The 16,221-nt window shown below is 40.4% G+C and overlaps 1 protein-coding gene across 1 annotated transcript in view; it reads left to right on the top strand.

The window, feature by feature from the left end:
• The first annotated feature begins 2,332 nt into the window (after positions 1-2,332).
• CELF2 (CUGBP Elav-like family member 2) overlaps positions 2,333-16,221 on the top strand; it is a 548,030-nt gene continuing 534,141 nt past the window's right edge. The window contains exon 1 of the mRNA XM_058804601.1: positions 2,333-2,470. The gene's annotated coding sequence lies outside the window, so the exon portion shown is untranslated. The remainder of the gene's footprint in view (positions 2,471-16,221) is intronic.

Here is a 16,221-nt window from a genome sequence, read left to right as displayed (position 1 = left end):
TTTTCTCAACCAATTAGTCAAATTTCTGCCTTGTAGGCATCTCCTTGCTAAATCCGGCTTTTTTGGTTCTTTGTTATTTAGTGCACTACTGTATTCCTTTAAAGGCGAAGTTCAATTATTTCTCTTTTGAAGGTCTGAGGACCTTGCTTAAAATGCCAAGTGTATTAAAAACAGTTCCCCCTTGCCTTTTGCAGGGAGATATAGAAGGATAATAAGTTAGTTGGATTTAATGGAATTTTGGAATTGATCATGTCTGTGTGTACACGTGCATGATGATACCAAAATAAGGATTAAATGCTGTCAAATCATCAAGAACACTTGGTTTTTTAACCTTTTGCCATTTTTATTTCTTAGCAAGGAACAAAAGAAGGAAAGATTTCTGGTTGAAACAAAGGACAGGATGGCAGAAGACACCAAACTTGGATGAAAACTTATACTAACATTGTTTACAAGCACAGAAATTGGTCTTTAAAGACACACAAATGTAAAGGAGATCAAATTTTAGTAGAAAAAAAGCTGCATTTCTGCTCTTACTATTTGGGGAATCTACTGTTGCCCCTCTTCTAAATTACATTCACTGTCCTTAAATATTTTATTTAAATTTTGAAGATAACTCTCTATGCTATCTCTTTCCTCTGTGCTGGTACTGAATCCACAGTGGATGGCAAAATTTTTCTGCGGACAACCTAAGTCTGCTACAAGATCCTGGTGAACTTTGCAAATAGCTGGTTCTGGCAATTTATTCCTCATGTCTGGAGTGGCAGGAGATTTCTGCCAACAGGAGAATTGGCTTCAGGTCATCCCTTGTGAAAAGGGTCTGGAGGCTTTAAAGGAGAAGAAAAATAACTCTAAATTTGGCTGTGGGGGTACCTGTTTGTCATGGCTGGCTGTTAATGAGCAGCAGCCTTAGGGCTGTAGGGCAGACCCTACACCCTGAGCCCTGTTGTGCAACTCCTGGTAATAGGAATCGCCTTATGGGATCCACTTTGACTGGTAAAGGTTGTTTCTGCAGGGATTTAAAAAATCTGCTTAGGAGCCCATTGTGTCTGGTAGGCACGTTCAGCAGGCATGTATCTCTTCCAGGGCAAACTTTGAGTAAAAACTGAGATTAATTCAATTAAGTTTAAACATTTCAGCTTTTTTATTTTATGGTTACACACATAAGTAGAGCAATAACTGAATACAAATGTTGCATATTTACTGTGGCGTGATCCAAGCAATTACTACTAAAGCATTAAGGAAAATCATTATTTCACTCTTTTAAATTTATTTTGTAATTAGCTGGGAACCATATTTTGGTCAATATGTTTTTATTTAGAAGTGATATATTATGCTTATCTTTATTTTGAGAGGACGATTTTAGCCCTGTTATTACAAGCCTGTTAATAACAATTAAAATAGCTATTAAAAGCTATTTTAGCTTTTGTACATTTATAGCTTTTGTACTTGTTTTTCTTGTAAGTTTTCATCAAATAGTTCACACTCATATGATATATGCAGTCTGCTAATAGTCAGGAGCACAGACTGTCAAAAATGGTTTCAAACATCTGGTAAAAGTCAGCTTTTTATGTACTGGGATTATTAGTTCATTCTTTTCACACAAGTGTTGTGCTGGTTGCTCATTATGCCTCTGACTTCTCTTACTTTTTGTTCTCAAAAATGATTTGAAAAAGTTTAGAAGGAAAACTTAAAAGCAGAGCAAAAACAATGCCGGCAACTTTTTTGAGTGCCAGAGTTTTTACTGCTTTCTGTTGAAATATTTTCCTGACTTTCCATTCAGATAAGAATTTTTGGGCAAGGTGTTACAGGGAGGGCTGACTGCATCCCTGCAAAGGGCAGCACAGTAAAAGTCTGTGTATATTCTCCACATACCATACTATTAAAATCAATCTGTTCAGGTTAGTTTCCATTCTGAGGAGAGCTGAGAAACACAACCACCAGTTTCTGTCACGTGCCGCGCCGCATCAATTAAAAATAAATTACATTTCATGCAAAGAACCTAACTTAAAAATCTCAGCAAACAACAACAGAACCTTTTCACTAATGATTTTCAGTCATCAGAAGTGTAGAGAGACTCAGACAGCAGACAGCATGGTCCCAGCATGCTTTTTGCCTTTTTTTTTGTTTGCACAGTAGCTGTCAGTTGCAGCCCTGCAGGTAGTAGAACCCAGTGGGAAGAGGGGCGGGACAGAGCGATGCTGCCTGAACTGACAGCAAATTTAAATTACTGAGCTTTCTTTTGCTTTTTTTCTTTCTTTGAGTGCCCTTTCCTTTTTTTTTCTCTTTTCATTTTTTTTTTTTTTTTTGGTATTTTTCTACTCTGCGACAAACTGAAAAGATTCGAGCACACACTAATTTAACAGCCCTGCTTTGTCGTCTTCTTTTTTTCCCCCTTCTGCTTCCAGGATAATTAAAAGAGAAACCTGTAAAGGCAACGTTCCTTCAAGCAAGTTGGTGCTGTAACGTGCTGGTAAGATGAATTTAATTTATCTTTTTTTCCTTTCCTCATCTTTTCTTTTCCTTTTTTGGAGCTGAAAAGCTTTTGTATATCTAACGCAGTCATAAGTGTGGTTACCCTGCTGTGGAGGGTTAGGAGGTAATGAAAAGGTGCAACGGCTTGATATGTGACCTTCTCCTATTACTTAAAATGGGAAATAACAGCTTTCATGCCTGTCCTCATGATGCTTTTCTCTCTATGAATTGACTATTTGCTCAACAGAAGAGATGCTGTGATTGTCGCACTATGACAATGAGGACTTGATTGTTTTTTGGTTACTGTTCCATGCTCCTATCAGAACAGATACTTGAGTTGGGGGGGTTGTGTTTGTGATTTTTTTTTTTCCCTCTGAACGTTGCCTGAAGCACTGATACGACAGGGGGGTGGAGATGGGGGTGGAGGAGATGGTCTTGTGTATCATCCTGCCTGTTCAGCTGTTTACTAGGTAGGGAAGTGCAGCACTGAAACTTTTTTTTTAAAATAAATAAATATTTTTTTCCGCTTTCATCAAGTGGGGTCAGTGTATCCAGGATTTATTGTTGTCCAGTGCTGGGTAAAGTTCTTGCTGTCCATTGCATTTTCCCTCTGGAGAAGGGGGGAAGGGGTGTTGCACTCCACACCTTGTCACACCATTGTAGTAGCTAATTGCAAGAAGCTGACAAACTTTGAGATGAAATACCAGGCGTTGCTTTTGTAAGGAATGAGTTTGATGCAGCTCCTATGAATACCAGCCTGCCAGATACAATCAGATCTGTATTATACACATTACATTCCTGACTTGCAAGTACACTGATTTCCAAGGTCTCCTTTCTAGTCGTCTTCTGGTACTAGCACATTTTCATTTTATTTTTTTAGCAAATGAGATGTGTTTTGCTTTGTGTTTAAGCTTACAAAACTTAAAAGGTGGTGTGTTTTTCTCAGGATTTCTGAATGTAGTTCTGCCAGGTATTGAATGCTACAACATCTACTGAAATCAACAGGAAGGCTGAGCTTGTCTTGTATTTAAGAGAAAATTGCTCAGTACTGGCAGGACTGGATCTTATGATTGCTGAACTATCTCTGTTTTCTTAAATGCAATTAATCCTTGGTGCACTTTAGGCTGGATCCTGTGGCTTTACTGTAGTATTCAGAATAAGCACTATTCTTACTATTAGTTGCTCTTTTCTGGTTGTGCTGATGAAAACTTTTTGAACATAGGATGGGGATTTTAGGAGAAATTTAATAGAGTTAGGAAACCAGTGTGATTTATTCCTCTATCTCCCTGAAAACTCTTTTCCTTAATTTTATTTAAAGAAGTATCCTGAAACTAACAATCTGCACACTGATACATTACACTTCCCAGACTCAAAGGTCTGTTTTGCCAAATGCATAATGTGATATCATGAGAGAAGCTGTGCGAGGAGGCTGGAGAAGAGGAGCAGTGGGACTGAACACAGAGTCCTTTCCATGTCAGTGGAGAGGGGGAGAGGATGTGCCAGTGCCATATGGAAAATCACATTCCTCTCACAGAAACTTTGTTAGGGCAGAGGGTTAAGGGTGCTGCACTTGCAGAAGTTCATCACCCCCTATTTCAGTCTCAGTTTCAAGCACTGCAGTGCTTTTCTGAAGGTTTATTTTGCTTGTGCAGAAAATGCTGTTGGCTTGTGAAATGAGGCCGTTGGAGCTCCCACATCTTGCCTTTGCCCTGAAAACTTGCCTTCCCCCACACCAACACCAAGGTCTGCAAGGCCCAGAAAATTAGGCTTTGTCCCTTGTAATCCTAAACTCCCATCCATTTATAACCAGAGAAGAAAAGGGTTGAATTCAGTGTTCTTGTTATGGAAATAAGTTTTTATTCACTCAGTATCAACTGACAGTTAGAAGCGTATCTGATGTAATATGAATAAACTGTAGGCTGTTGTCAGTAAATTATGCATTTATAGTCTCACATTCTCCTAGAAACGGTGCTTTTACAATGCTCAAGTGGCCTAATGGGGTGAAACCACTACCAATACTCTCATCTGAGCCTCCTAATCAGCCAAAGTCATGAGAAGTCCATGGTGGTTGGTTCCCACTGACCATGGTGGGCATCTCAGCCTTGGGTGAGGCTGCAGGGAGGAGAGCTTGAGGTTACCAGGGGTCTTTGGTCACACAGGTGATGTCAAAATTAGTGTTATGAGGCAATATCAAAGCACAGTGTAGCTGAGTTTAGATGCTGAGTTTTGTGGCAAGAATGGATTACTAAATTCTTAAAAATCCTTACTAAATTCTTAAGCTGATATCTGTACATTTAACTAAAAAAAACCCAGCCATCCTAACCCAATCTACCAGTCTACATCCTCTTTGAATGTAGTCTTTAAATATATATTTTTTTTTTTAATTAATCTGCACACTTTAAATTGCTGTTGGCTTCTAGAAATGCTGTCCTCTATTCAGTGCCTGGAAATTTCTAGTTGAATGCAACTGCTTTCATTGTAGCAAAAAAAGAAAAGCAAGCCAGAAAACTTGCTGTAATTTCCTGTCAGTAACAGAGAAATAAGAAAACACTAGGCTAATAAAAATGATAATCTGAGTTTACAACTGTTAACAAGATTCCTGAATAGAAATGGTGCTATTATGCACAAAGAATTTCTATCATCACTAGAGGAATGTAGTATAAAATTATGAGGTTTATTATTAGGGTCCTGTCAACCAATCAGAAATCAACCCATAATCTTACTTGTGAAATATCATAAGTTTTAGCATCTTCCCTCCCCTTCTACTAATAAAATATTAAAGAAATTTTATAATTAGAAACTTTGATAACATAACTTTGAATTTCATTTACAGCAAAAAGCTAGAATAATTCTGTATTTCTTCTACATCTCTAATGTTCCATATAAAGTCACTGCAAGTCTGAGTTGCACACAGCAGGTAAATTAAGGTAAATCACAGACTTGCCACGGGCAATAATGATGGGATTTCATCAGTTACTTTCTTCTGGGAGAAGCCAAATTCACTGATTTTTCCCAGAACTCTGAAGAATTACTAAAGAATTTCATAGCACCTCCTTCCCTGAGCGAGATTGCATTTCTGCATTGCATTTCTGGTCAGCTCAATTCAAGTGTGATAGAGTCTTGTCAAAATTCTTAGATCTTTACCACTGCAGGTTATTCCATTTCGTTCCAGGAGTAAAAGACTCTTAGATTTCTCTTCTAACTGCAAATGATTTATGTCATTGTAAGGGGCTTGCTCTGTTTCCATTTGATTTAACACATTAGCCATGGTCTTCTTTCAGCAAGAGCCATTCTTGCAAGAGCCCTGTACACAGGCTCAGAGTGACCCCAAGTCTGATTGATAACATATTGGACTACAACTTGCCTAAACACACTTCTCCCACAAGTCTTGCAGCCAGCCACACGCCCTTCATCTCCTTGTGATGTGCACAAGGCTCACTGCACAGTCCTTGGGGCTCCTAACCCTGTGGAGAGTATAGAGAACCCTAAAAATAATCTGCAACCTCCTCATGACTCTCATCACCCTCAGGGCAACAGTGCTCACACTATTTATCAGATCACTAGATAGGAATTAAGAATATAAATAAGTGTTTCAGCTATTAAGGTAAACAGTAAAATCATAGCCAGGAAATGGAGTGAAAAGAGAACTAGAAGCCCAGAGAGCTCATTTCTAGACCATGATTATCATCACCCAAAGCCTTCTTGGGGTTGCTTTGCATGTCCCATGGCTTGAAACTCAGTTCCTGCCCTGATGTGCTCTGAGTTCTTGAAGCCACACCTTTCCTGCTCACGTAGTTAAAGACACATATTGTCATCTTCCTTGGGGACGACAACAAAGTGGGAGCAACCCAAAAGCTCTGCACATATATTTTTGGGTTTTTATTTTTCTTCTCAGCCTGGAACCTCCAACTGCCTCTGTGTTACCCCTAGAGGTCATTGCTCTCTGTCCATGGCATTTGGGCATCAGAGATAGGATTCATGTTATCTAAATTTAGGTGCCAATAATGTAGACACCTATATGCGAGTGAGCCACATCTGGCTCTCCTTACAGAAAACAACCAGGTGCTTTTCTGACATCTGTTTTCTTACAATCCTATGGAAAGACATCATATTCAAAACTCAAGCCATTTAATTTGCTCTCTTCCTCCAATTTTCTCAACTGTTGCTTTACTTTAGACATATCCTGTAACTGCTTCATGAAGACAGAGGACTTAAAACTCCATAAATTACATACGTGGGAAAACTATTGACTAATCAAGGCTCATATACCTGGCAGTGGGCTTCAAACAGGGCTGATCCTAGTGCAGTTAGGTCTGGATTGCATAGGCACATCCATACATCACTGACAAAATGTCACTCATATATATCATTAGTCCTCCAGGGCTGCTGGAGGGAAGCTGTCACAAGTGCATCCCAGGCAATGTGTTTAACGTCTAATTAATCTTGTTCCTTGTGGTTAATTTTATTAGGCTGAACTGATCCAATGAAAGGGGGTGCTGTGATTGGTTTATTTGTTCTACTTAGTAGGCCAGTGGCATTTAAAAGTCATGCTGCAATGCTACAAAAAATCCCAAACTCAGGAAACTCCATGAGTGTAATGAAGTCTACCTATTTTAGGCACCAGTATTATAATGAGTTGATGTTCCTGATGTAAATTTTCTTATCCAGAGGACACTTTGTGCATTTGAAAGCTTTCAGGCTGATACTTTGTCTTCCTACATTTTTGCAGCTAAAGCTGTGTTAAGAGTGCAAAAATTGTGTTCTACAGAGCAACCCCCATTTCCCAAAGGTACCTCACACCTTCAGCCCACCTGGCCATCTGTGGAGGGTTTTTTTGTGTCCTCTTGGCCCTGTGCTGGCCCCATGCAATTGTTTTCTTGTCCAAGTCCATGGTATGTGACATGAAGGGCTGTGGGTGATGCTGATGGGTCACAGCCCACATGAGCAGAGGGTTAAAAGGGTCTGAGGGAGGCAGCATGAGAGCAGCCTTATTTACAAGGTCTAGAGGAAATGATACCCAAGGATGTCCATAACCAGCATCAGTCAGGTTTATATTCAAGGAAAGTCTGGTTAATTTCAAAGGTTAATTGAAAATATGTCAGCACATAAATGTATATTAATGTGTATATCAGAGCATGGTGTGGTAATGCCAAGGTTGTGGGTTCAGTCCCTGTATGAGCCATAAACTTCCGAGCTGAACTTGATGATACTTGTGGGTCACTTCTGACTTAGAATATTCTGTGATTCTGTGATACAAACTCATAGTATGGCTGTTGGACACATAAAACCCCACTAGACAGGTGAGACATTCAGCAATATGAATATATTCTACCATCAGACAAACGTGGTCTCCCTTTAGGATTCATTGCTCTCTTCACTTAGGTAACCTTCAGCATCTTAAAGATTAAGTGTAGGCTTGGTTTAAGTCAGAGAAACTGGATTTTGCCACTCATTTGAGCATAAAATATTTGATTATCCACTCAGTTGTTGATCCACTTCTCAATATGGTGGTATTCAGTCAAGGTAGGTTGGCCTTGATGATCATGAAGATATTTTCCAACCTTAATGATCCTATCATCATCACACATGGTTGAGGTAGCTCTATTCTGAACCTGAGCTCTGAAATGTTTTGCAGAAATACCCTTTATTCAGACAATGGGAGTGGCCAGGTTTTGAAGCCAGCAGAAAATATGTTATGGTGCTCTTGAACTGCTCACACAATAACGGAGCTCTGAGCACAGGACTGGGTCTCTGACACATTTGCTGCTCCCAATGATTAATGTATAAACTCTGTACCAGCTACTAACACAGTGAGCAGTCCAGAAGGCCTGTGGACTGCATTTTGGATAGCAAGAGACAGAATTATCAATTAATAGTGGCTCTTAATCAATCTGATGCAGTTGATGTGTTCCATAGGCTCTCCATTAATGAGCAGCTCGCGGCTCTACCAACACCTTTCTTTCCCTGCTCTCAAACTCCCTGAATTATGAAGGACATGTGCATATTAAATGAAGGTCTTGCATCAAGAGCAAAGGCTGCTATCCAGTGTCACAAAGCCAGAGACCACATTCACAGGACATTAAAGGCTGGGTGCTCTTGCTGAACAGGTTTACACATTTAAGCCTTGATCCTGCAAGGACTTATACACATGCTTAACCTTACACACTGAGAATGAAATCCTGGGCCTCTCAAAATCAATGACAAAAGTCCACTGACTTCAAAGGCCCACTCTGTGAATAGTCTTTTTGGTTTCAGTGCAGCCACACAGCGTGCAGAAGCGTGTGAGCTGATCTCCCCAGCCCTGCATGCTTGTGTGAAGTCTTAAGAGATTGAGTGAGCTGCTAAGTGTATCTTTCAGAGCACTTCTGTCTCACTACGAACTATAGGCATTCAAAGTTGTTTTCTTGTTTGATCTGTGCTCTTTATGAGTTTTGCCCAAACCCTGTGGTAAAACCTGCTGAAGGAGTCTGTGAGCAATCCATAATGCAATTCCCTCCCTGGCTAGTGTTGCATTCTGAGCAGTTTGTTTTCTTTACTTTCCAAGAGATCTAATCCCTGGAGTGAGGTGATTATGCTGGAATCACATCTTTCTGTTTTAAATAAAAAAAAAATCTATAGCTCACATGATTTTATAGGAAATCTGGGAAATATCTGCTGAAATGACTTACAGGTCCAAAAAAAAAAAAAAAAAAAAAGAGTATGAATTTGTACAGGGTTCAATGCTGGGTTTCATCAGCTTTCTGCTGGTAATTGAGATACCTCCTTGCAATATCTAACATCTGTCTCAGGATCTGTTGGAGATCAGAAACTCAGTCCTGGCTCTAGGTGTATAAAACTCTCCTCTGGCACTGGTATCCCTCAGACACACTCTGGAGTCCTGAGGAGTTGGGTGAAATGTTCAGGAGAATGTAAAGCCGTATCAGCCCCATTTTTCAGCACAGATCCCTTTCCAAAGAGGGTTAAGTCAATGATCCAATGATGCTGCACAGACCTTCTGCTTCTGGGAGTGGTATATTAGGAGTGGTATATTATGCTCCCAGCCCTCACAGTGGCTGAGTTAGTGGAGCTGGGGGGTCCTGGGCCGTCCTGAGTAGCACCAAGGTGTCTCGGCTCCATAACAGAGCTCATGCTGGAAAATGCAGATCCTGTGAGTGAAACAGCTGCACTGGTGTGCAGGAGCACCAATGCACCCTGCATGTGCTCAGGACTGTGGAGGTTTTGGCTATCATCTCCCTAAGCCTGCAGAAACATTTCTGAGGACAAGATGTGTGCTGTAACAAGGAGCAAGGGTTTGGAAAAGATATACATAAAGTTTTGCATCCCAGTTATGCTTTAGGATAAGCCTGTGTTAGCATTTGTGTAAGCCAAGTTACCTCTTCTCACCTAAATTGGTGGCAGTCATTTGAGAAGGAGAGTAGGCTGGGTGAGCTCAGTGAAGCTACTTTTTTCTCTTTCAGCATTTTCCTCTGACATGTTTCATTGCTCTAGCAGAAAAAAAAAATCCCCAGATTTCACTCTTTTTTTTTTTTTTGGCTTTTACTGTAAAGGTATTTTAATTTTATCTTCATCGTGCTCCTGTACTAATGGGCTTTACATATTCCCAGCAAAGTCCTGTGTGAAATTCTTAACCACAGAGATTACAGAAATTTACTGCTTCACTGGCGTGGTCAAGTTGCCACAAAATTGCATTTGTTAATGTAGCTGTGAAAACACATGGCACCTGCCATCTCTGAGCATAAGGATTTTAAATATGGCTTGGAAGAATTTAAGGATGCCTATAAAATGGGGCTTGGCCGTGTCAGTTTAGCTTTAGGAAGGAGACTGTGCTATAAAATACTCACCCATAATTGGACACAAGTGACAGCTTTACTTAACTAGTGTTCACAAATGAACGAGCAATGAAAATGTTCTGCCTTTCTCACCCCAGAAGAATGACCACGGCAGATGTTAATACCAGGGAGAATGGCTTTATTGTAGCTACAGGTGAGACAAATGGAGGATTTATGAGTCTAGGGATTGAGGGAAGGGGAGGAAGGGTGAAAGCCCAATGTTGTTCCACAGAAATGCAATGTCCATTCCCAAACACATTGCATAGCACACACAGTGCACTAAAGCAGAGGCTATTCTGTGCCCATGAATTCATGAGCATGCCTGATTTTTTTGTTTGTTTTTAAGTACCCAATACCCAGACTCACAAACTGAACATGATTCTGCTGTTTATTTCCTTATGTTCTACCCTGTGCCCATTTAAGCTGATGGCAAATCTCTAACTTAATTGATAATACGATGTAATCAATGGCTCAAAGTCTGGGAACTCAGTGACCCGTGGAAGTGTAAACAAGAGACAACGTTGTTTCTCTGATGAAAGTCCTGAGACCAGACTTGGCCCAGCATCTGCTGGATCCTTTCTGTTCATTTTAATGAGCTTACAAATGGTCCCTAACATAATGTGCATTCAATAGAAATCAGCATTGGTTTTTCAGGCACTGATCCAGTAAAGCCCTTAATTATGTGCTTAAGATTATGGTATGGGAATAGTCCCACAGAAGCCACTGCAACCACAGAAATGTTTTAAGCTCAGCAAGTAAGAAAATGTTTTGTTGTTGGAGTATCATCACATTTTTTTCCAGTCAGTGGCCTCTGCCAAGAAAACTAACAAATCCAGTTTCTAGAAATCCAACAACATGAGATGCCATATATGCAGTGATATTCAGATTTTTTACCCTTTTTTTTTAGCTGCTTTATATTCGTTTATGCCCAGACATAGCAGAGCACTTAACTGCAGTTGTGACATGAATAGGAGTACTTACATCTTGAAACTCAAAGCTCCCTCCCCTTTTAGATTCAGGGTATGCTCACACGTGGTGCTGCTATCTGTAGTCAGTCCCAGTTCTAGGTAGGAAGATGTTTTTAAATTTATAAAAGGTAGAGCTTCAGTATAAGTAGGAAAATATTCTCCCCTGTATTTAAAGTAAGTTCTGGAGGTTTACTCCAAACTCTTTAACCAGGTGCTTTTTTAGAAGAGCTGCTTAAATGCAGTTTGAGCTTTTGTGCCATGAGGAGCACATATTGTTTAACTGCTTCACTTCAGCTCATCCCACCTCACTAGAGGGGACTGCTTTTCTGCGTCCTCTTGTTTTCATGAAACCTCTTGATATTCACCAGGATTTTTTTCAGGTAATGGTGCTTACAGCAAACACAGCCTGTGGTGTTTCCAAAAGTTTCCTGCTGTCAGAAGCGTGAGGGCCAAATTGAAAATATTGGTTTGGGAGAATGTAATCTTTTCAGCACAGGCTCTGGTCAGCTTGGCTGTGAGCAGTGCCAGTGCCCAATAGTAATGATGTCCAGGCATGGGGCCAAATGCTAAAACTGCCCCCAGAGTGAATATACTCACACTCTGTGAGAGAAGCAGTAAAGTATTCTTGTTTCCTGGCCAGCAACACCACTTCCCAGGAGGATAACTTTTGCCAGGAGTATGAATAAGCTGCAGTGAGGCTGTGCCTTATGGCAGCTGCTGCATCAGGGACTGCTAAGTAACTCATAAATAAGCAGTCCCTGCTGCCCCCCAATTCCAGTATCCAGCTTCAGAAGGTACTTATGTAGGTCCAAGCATAAAGGCTTGCATGGTGGCCTCAGTGGGCTCTGAGAAGTGCCAAAGCAGAGGTGGCTACTTTCCATCTCCTGCTCCTTCCACGGGCCATAATTTTTCTGGCAAGCACAAATATGCAGAGCCTGGAAGGACTTGGCTTCTATTCTTCAGCTCATATTCATCATGTGGGTTGCTCCAGTGAAGTTGTGAAGCCAGGAGCTCCTGTTATGGTAGGATAAAGACTCCACCACAGCTGAAATCTTTATTAGCAAATTAATTATGAATGAGCACTGGAAAAATAGGCACACTTTAATGAACCCAGCAGCTATCTTGTTTTGGATATACAAGTGCATTTATACCCACACAGAGCTATGTTAAAATGTAGAGGTTTGTTATATTAGTGCTCATTTTCAGTTTTCTTGAGAACAACTTCAGTTCCACTCACATAAACATGCCAAAACTTCTGCTGATATAAATCAGGGTGATCCCTTGAAGTCTGGTGAGCAACTGCCCAGAATGGCAGATAATAGCCTCTAGAGCCCCACTAATCATTGAGGGTGATAGAAGTTACTGATTCAACATGTGCAACTGTTTAACACCACACAGACAAAATCATTTCAGGCAGGAATTCCTACACTAGGGATAACCATATTCCAAAAGGAGGTAGTAGAGGTTAACTGCATTCTAAGGTGCAGGAAAGCACCCTGTTTTGGTTTAAAAGGTTTAAAACCTACTAACAAGGATGCAGCAGTTCAAAGTTTTGTTCAGACAGTAGTAACATATATAATAAAGAATATGAGCATTTAGACATCTCCAATGTTCTATACTGTGCCCCTTTATGAGACATTGCCCAGTTCCAGCTGCTGACACACAGACACATCTACTAATAATAATTCTTCTTTGCAGCAGAACTGAGAACTCTGACTCCAAATAATCCAATAAAGTGATGATCTGGAAGGCAATACTTGTACTCCTTTTCTTCAGCTACATTTTTCTTGCCTTTCAGGACATTTCCTAATTTTCTGCACAGATACCTTATTTTGGAAAAAGATAGAAATATCATTAGCTGGTGTGTTTATCTAAGAAAAATCTGTATATTTTAGACAAGGATAATTAACCCCTTCTGTGTACGAAGACAATCTGAGCACCATTAAACAGAAAAACATTGTCATAGTTTAAATTTCTTAATGTTCTTCTCTCCCATCAGTATAAGAATATACTTTTGTCATTTAGCTACTTATCTTTGGTTGAATACAAGAGTGAGCACACAGAAGCAGTTCTTTGTTCTGGTATTTCCAGCCAGCTTCATACCTCAAATTATTAAAAACCTCTGGGAAGTCTTTCTCATGAAGTGTGATTCACAAATTGTATGAGTTAGTCTTCAAAGATTTTATTAAAATAAAAAATGGAAGTCTATGACCCTTACTAGTGGTTTGTCTTATATAAATGTATTTCTTTGCTTGACTTTCACAAAATACATTAGGACAGAATAAATGACATTGGAGCAGGACAGGAAACACTTCGAAAAGAACTAATTTTCACATGCTGCAAAACTAGTTTGGGGACCATCTTGAAAGATCCTCCATGCCTCCACTTTTCTTTAAGCAGCTTTATTCATTGTCTTAAAATTAATTTGCCAGAGCAAGAAAACTTGTTCTTAGGAAGGTGATAAAATTTATTTTGAAAGTCCTGGTGGTACTAGTATGATAATAAGTCCTGGTGGTACTAATGGTTCATGCTGCTGCTAGTGAATAGGTTGTGGACAAATCTCTGGGGTTCTGTCAGTCCTAGGAAGAAGTTAAGGACCATTCTGTAACCCCACGTGCTGTTGAGCTGGCGCAGCTCAGGTCCATCCCCACACACTCCCCCAGCCCCAGGCAGAACTGACAGCATCCACCCTGTCTGTGGTACCTGCTGACCCCAGCCCAAAACCTGGAATGTTTTAGAGAGTGACATTTGGCCCAACCAAAGCTCTGCAGGGGAGCAGGCTACTGACTAAAGGTGTGTGCATGGCCAGGAAATAGTCCTTGGACCACGTTCCTGGTCTGGATCTTCATATCACTGTAGACATAACAAGCAGAAGCACAGATCAAAGGGAAAGTCCTCCCCAGAATACTCACAGACTGATTTGAACTTCAGCCAGGTGCAGTTTCAGATTTACCCACCCTGTTGGAGGGGACCTGAAAAGAAGAGGTGGGAATAATTGCTGGCAGGTGTCTGTACACATTAAGTAGGATGCTTTCAGGTACAAAAGTGTATCCTAACCTAAGTGTAATAAAAACTCAGTGTGTTGCTATATCTACAGAGCATCCCTCAGCCAGAAGTTTGGGAAGATGGGAAAGTACTGTGAGCTTGGCTTGCTCTTACAGCCTGCTCCAGGCATCCACTGACTTTTACTGATGGACACAGGACTTGGACAAACGCCTGATCCAGCCTGGTGCAGAATCCTCCTGCTACTTGAAAGAGTGCAGGCTGAGGAAAGTGTTGAGCCTTCCTTAGAGAAAAGAGGGCTGGCTGCTGGGACAGAGCTGTTGAGAATGGATAAGGGCTGCTGGAGTGGAGCTGGCTTTCAGAGCAAGCACGTCCATCCAAATAAACACTCCAGGTACTCATCAATATGCCCTTGTCCAGGAGCAAATTGGATTCTGAACAAGCATCCAAAGATATAAATGTGTAAATATACTGATGCTATCCTTTTGGAAAAGCTGCATATATTTAGCAGAGCAAGAGGGGGTGAAGGACTGGGCATTGTGTTATTCTACTCACTTTAAATGTTAGTTTTGATAATTTTTTCTAAATGAGTCTTTATATTTCACTGCTCCCTGTACTTCCCAAAATTATTATTAACAAATAAACAGATCTTTCTTAGTTCTCTTTGAAGCAATAATGGCAAAGGCTTTGTTGCATGTGCAAGAACTCCAAATTAGGTGAAATTAGCTTCTGGCAATGGAGTAGTGGCACCATGCAGACACATCTACTAATAATGATACTTCTTTTTGTGTGTGTTGTGCAGCTATGGCAGGATATGTTCCAAACCTCATTTTATTAAATGAACAATACAGACCACCAGTAATTGTTATGTCAGGGGAAAATAAAAGCATGAAATATGCATATGATAGTATGATGTGAACATGCACACAGAGGAGCACACCAATGTGCTTTCCTTCTGCAGGGTTTTGGCAGACTTTCCAAACTGCCCAGTTTAGAATTAGCAGGGTCAGAGGAGATGTCCCAAAATTTAGAATAATTTGAATTTATCAATACCAGACTCCTCTGGGGAAAGTTCTCTTTTCAGAGAATAGATAAGTCTTCTCAGAATATTTCCCCAGACAGATTCTCTTCTGCACATCTCCTTGCCAACTGGAACCTTTTGATCTCAACATCCTCAGTGCCAAATTCTTTAATGGTGTAAATGAGTGAAACTCCGCCTAAGGCAGTGGAGCAGATCCCATTTGCACCTGCAAAGAACTTGGCTTTGATTCTGTAGCCAAGGAGAGATTAAAACCATTGGTTCTAGTAGATTTGTTAGCCTGTAAAAATGCTCCTCATCTCCGGTTGCAGATAGCTCTGTAATCCAGTCCAAATGTGAGAAGGAAAAGCAGCAGAAAATGGTTTTGAGGGCATGAATCCTGGAAAGGGAGAGTGATACACTGGAGGCTTTAACAGGATTTAGTGATCTCTGCCTTATGACCAAGGATGCATTACCATCATTTTGATTGTGGTCTCCTCACTTGCCCCCTGTGCAGCTTTTTTCCAGATCCCCTAATGTGAGCCACTTATTCCAGATTGTTCTTTGAAGAAGGTATCCATTGATACATCAGAGATTAAATGAGTCACTCATGATGGATTGTGGTTCATGGATCTATATACCACAGAAAATTATGCATTTTACACTACCTTGTAAAATAACCATTTATCTAAGTAAACATATTGACTTCTTTTGGTTTCATATGAAAACTATCCTGGACTGTGAATCTTAATTTAGCAAGCACTTGACAGGCAGGAGAAAAGACAGCTAACAATGATGGAGAAGAATCAGTTACTTAAATGTCAATAGAGGGAGGTTAAAAAATGAGCTCAAGGTAACAGATCAATTTGTTCTCCAGTGTCCAGCCAGAGGTACAGAGTTGGCAACTTCTACCACAAGAAAATGAAAAGGG

The sequence above is a fragment of the Ammospiza caudacuta genome, chromosome 5 (genome assembly GCF_027887145.1).
Source record: "Ammospiza caudacuta isolate bAmmCau1 chromosome 5, bAmmCau1.pri, whole genome shotgun sequence".
NCBI classification, from domain to species: domain Eukaryota; kingdom Metazoa; phylum Chordata; class Aves; order Passeriformes; family Passerellidae; genus Ammospiza; species Ammospiza caudacuta.
Note: the sequence above shows the minus strand (reverse complement) of the source record. Positions and strands in the feature narration are given on the sequence as shown.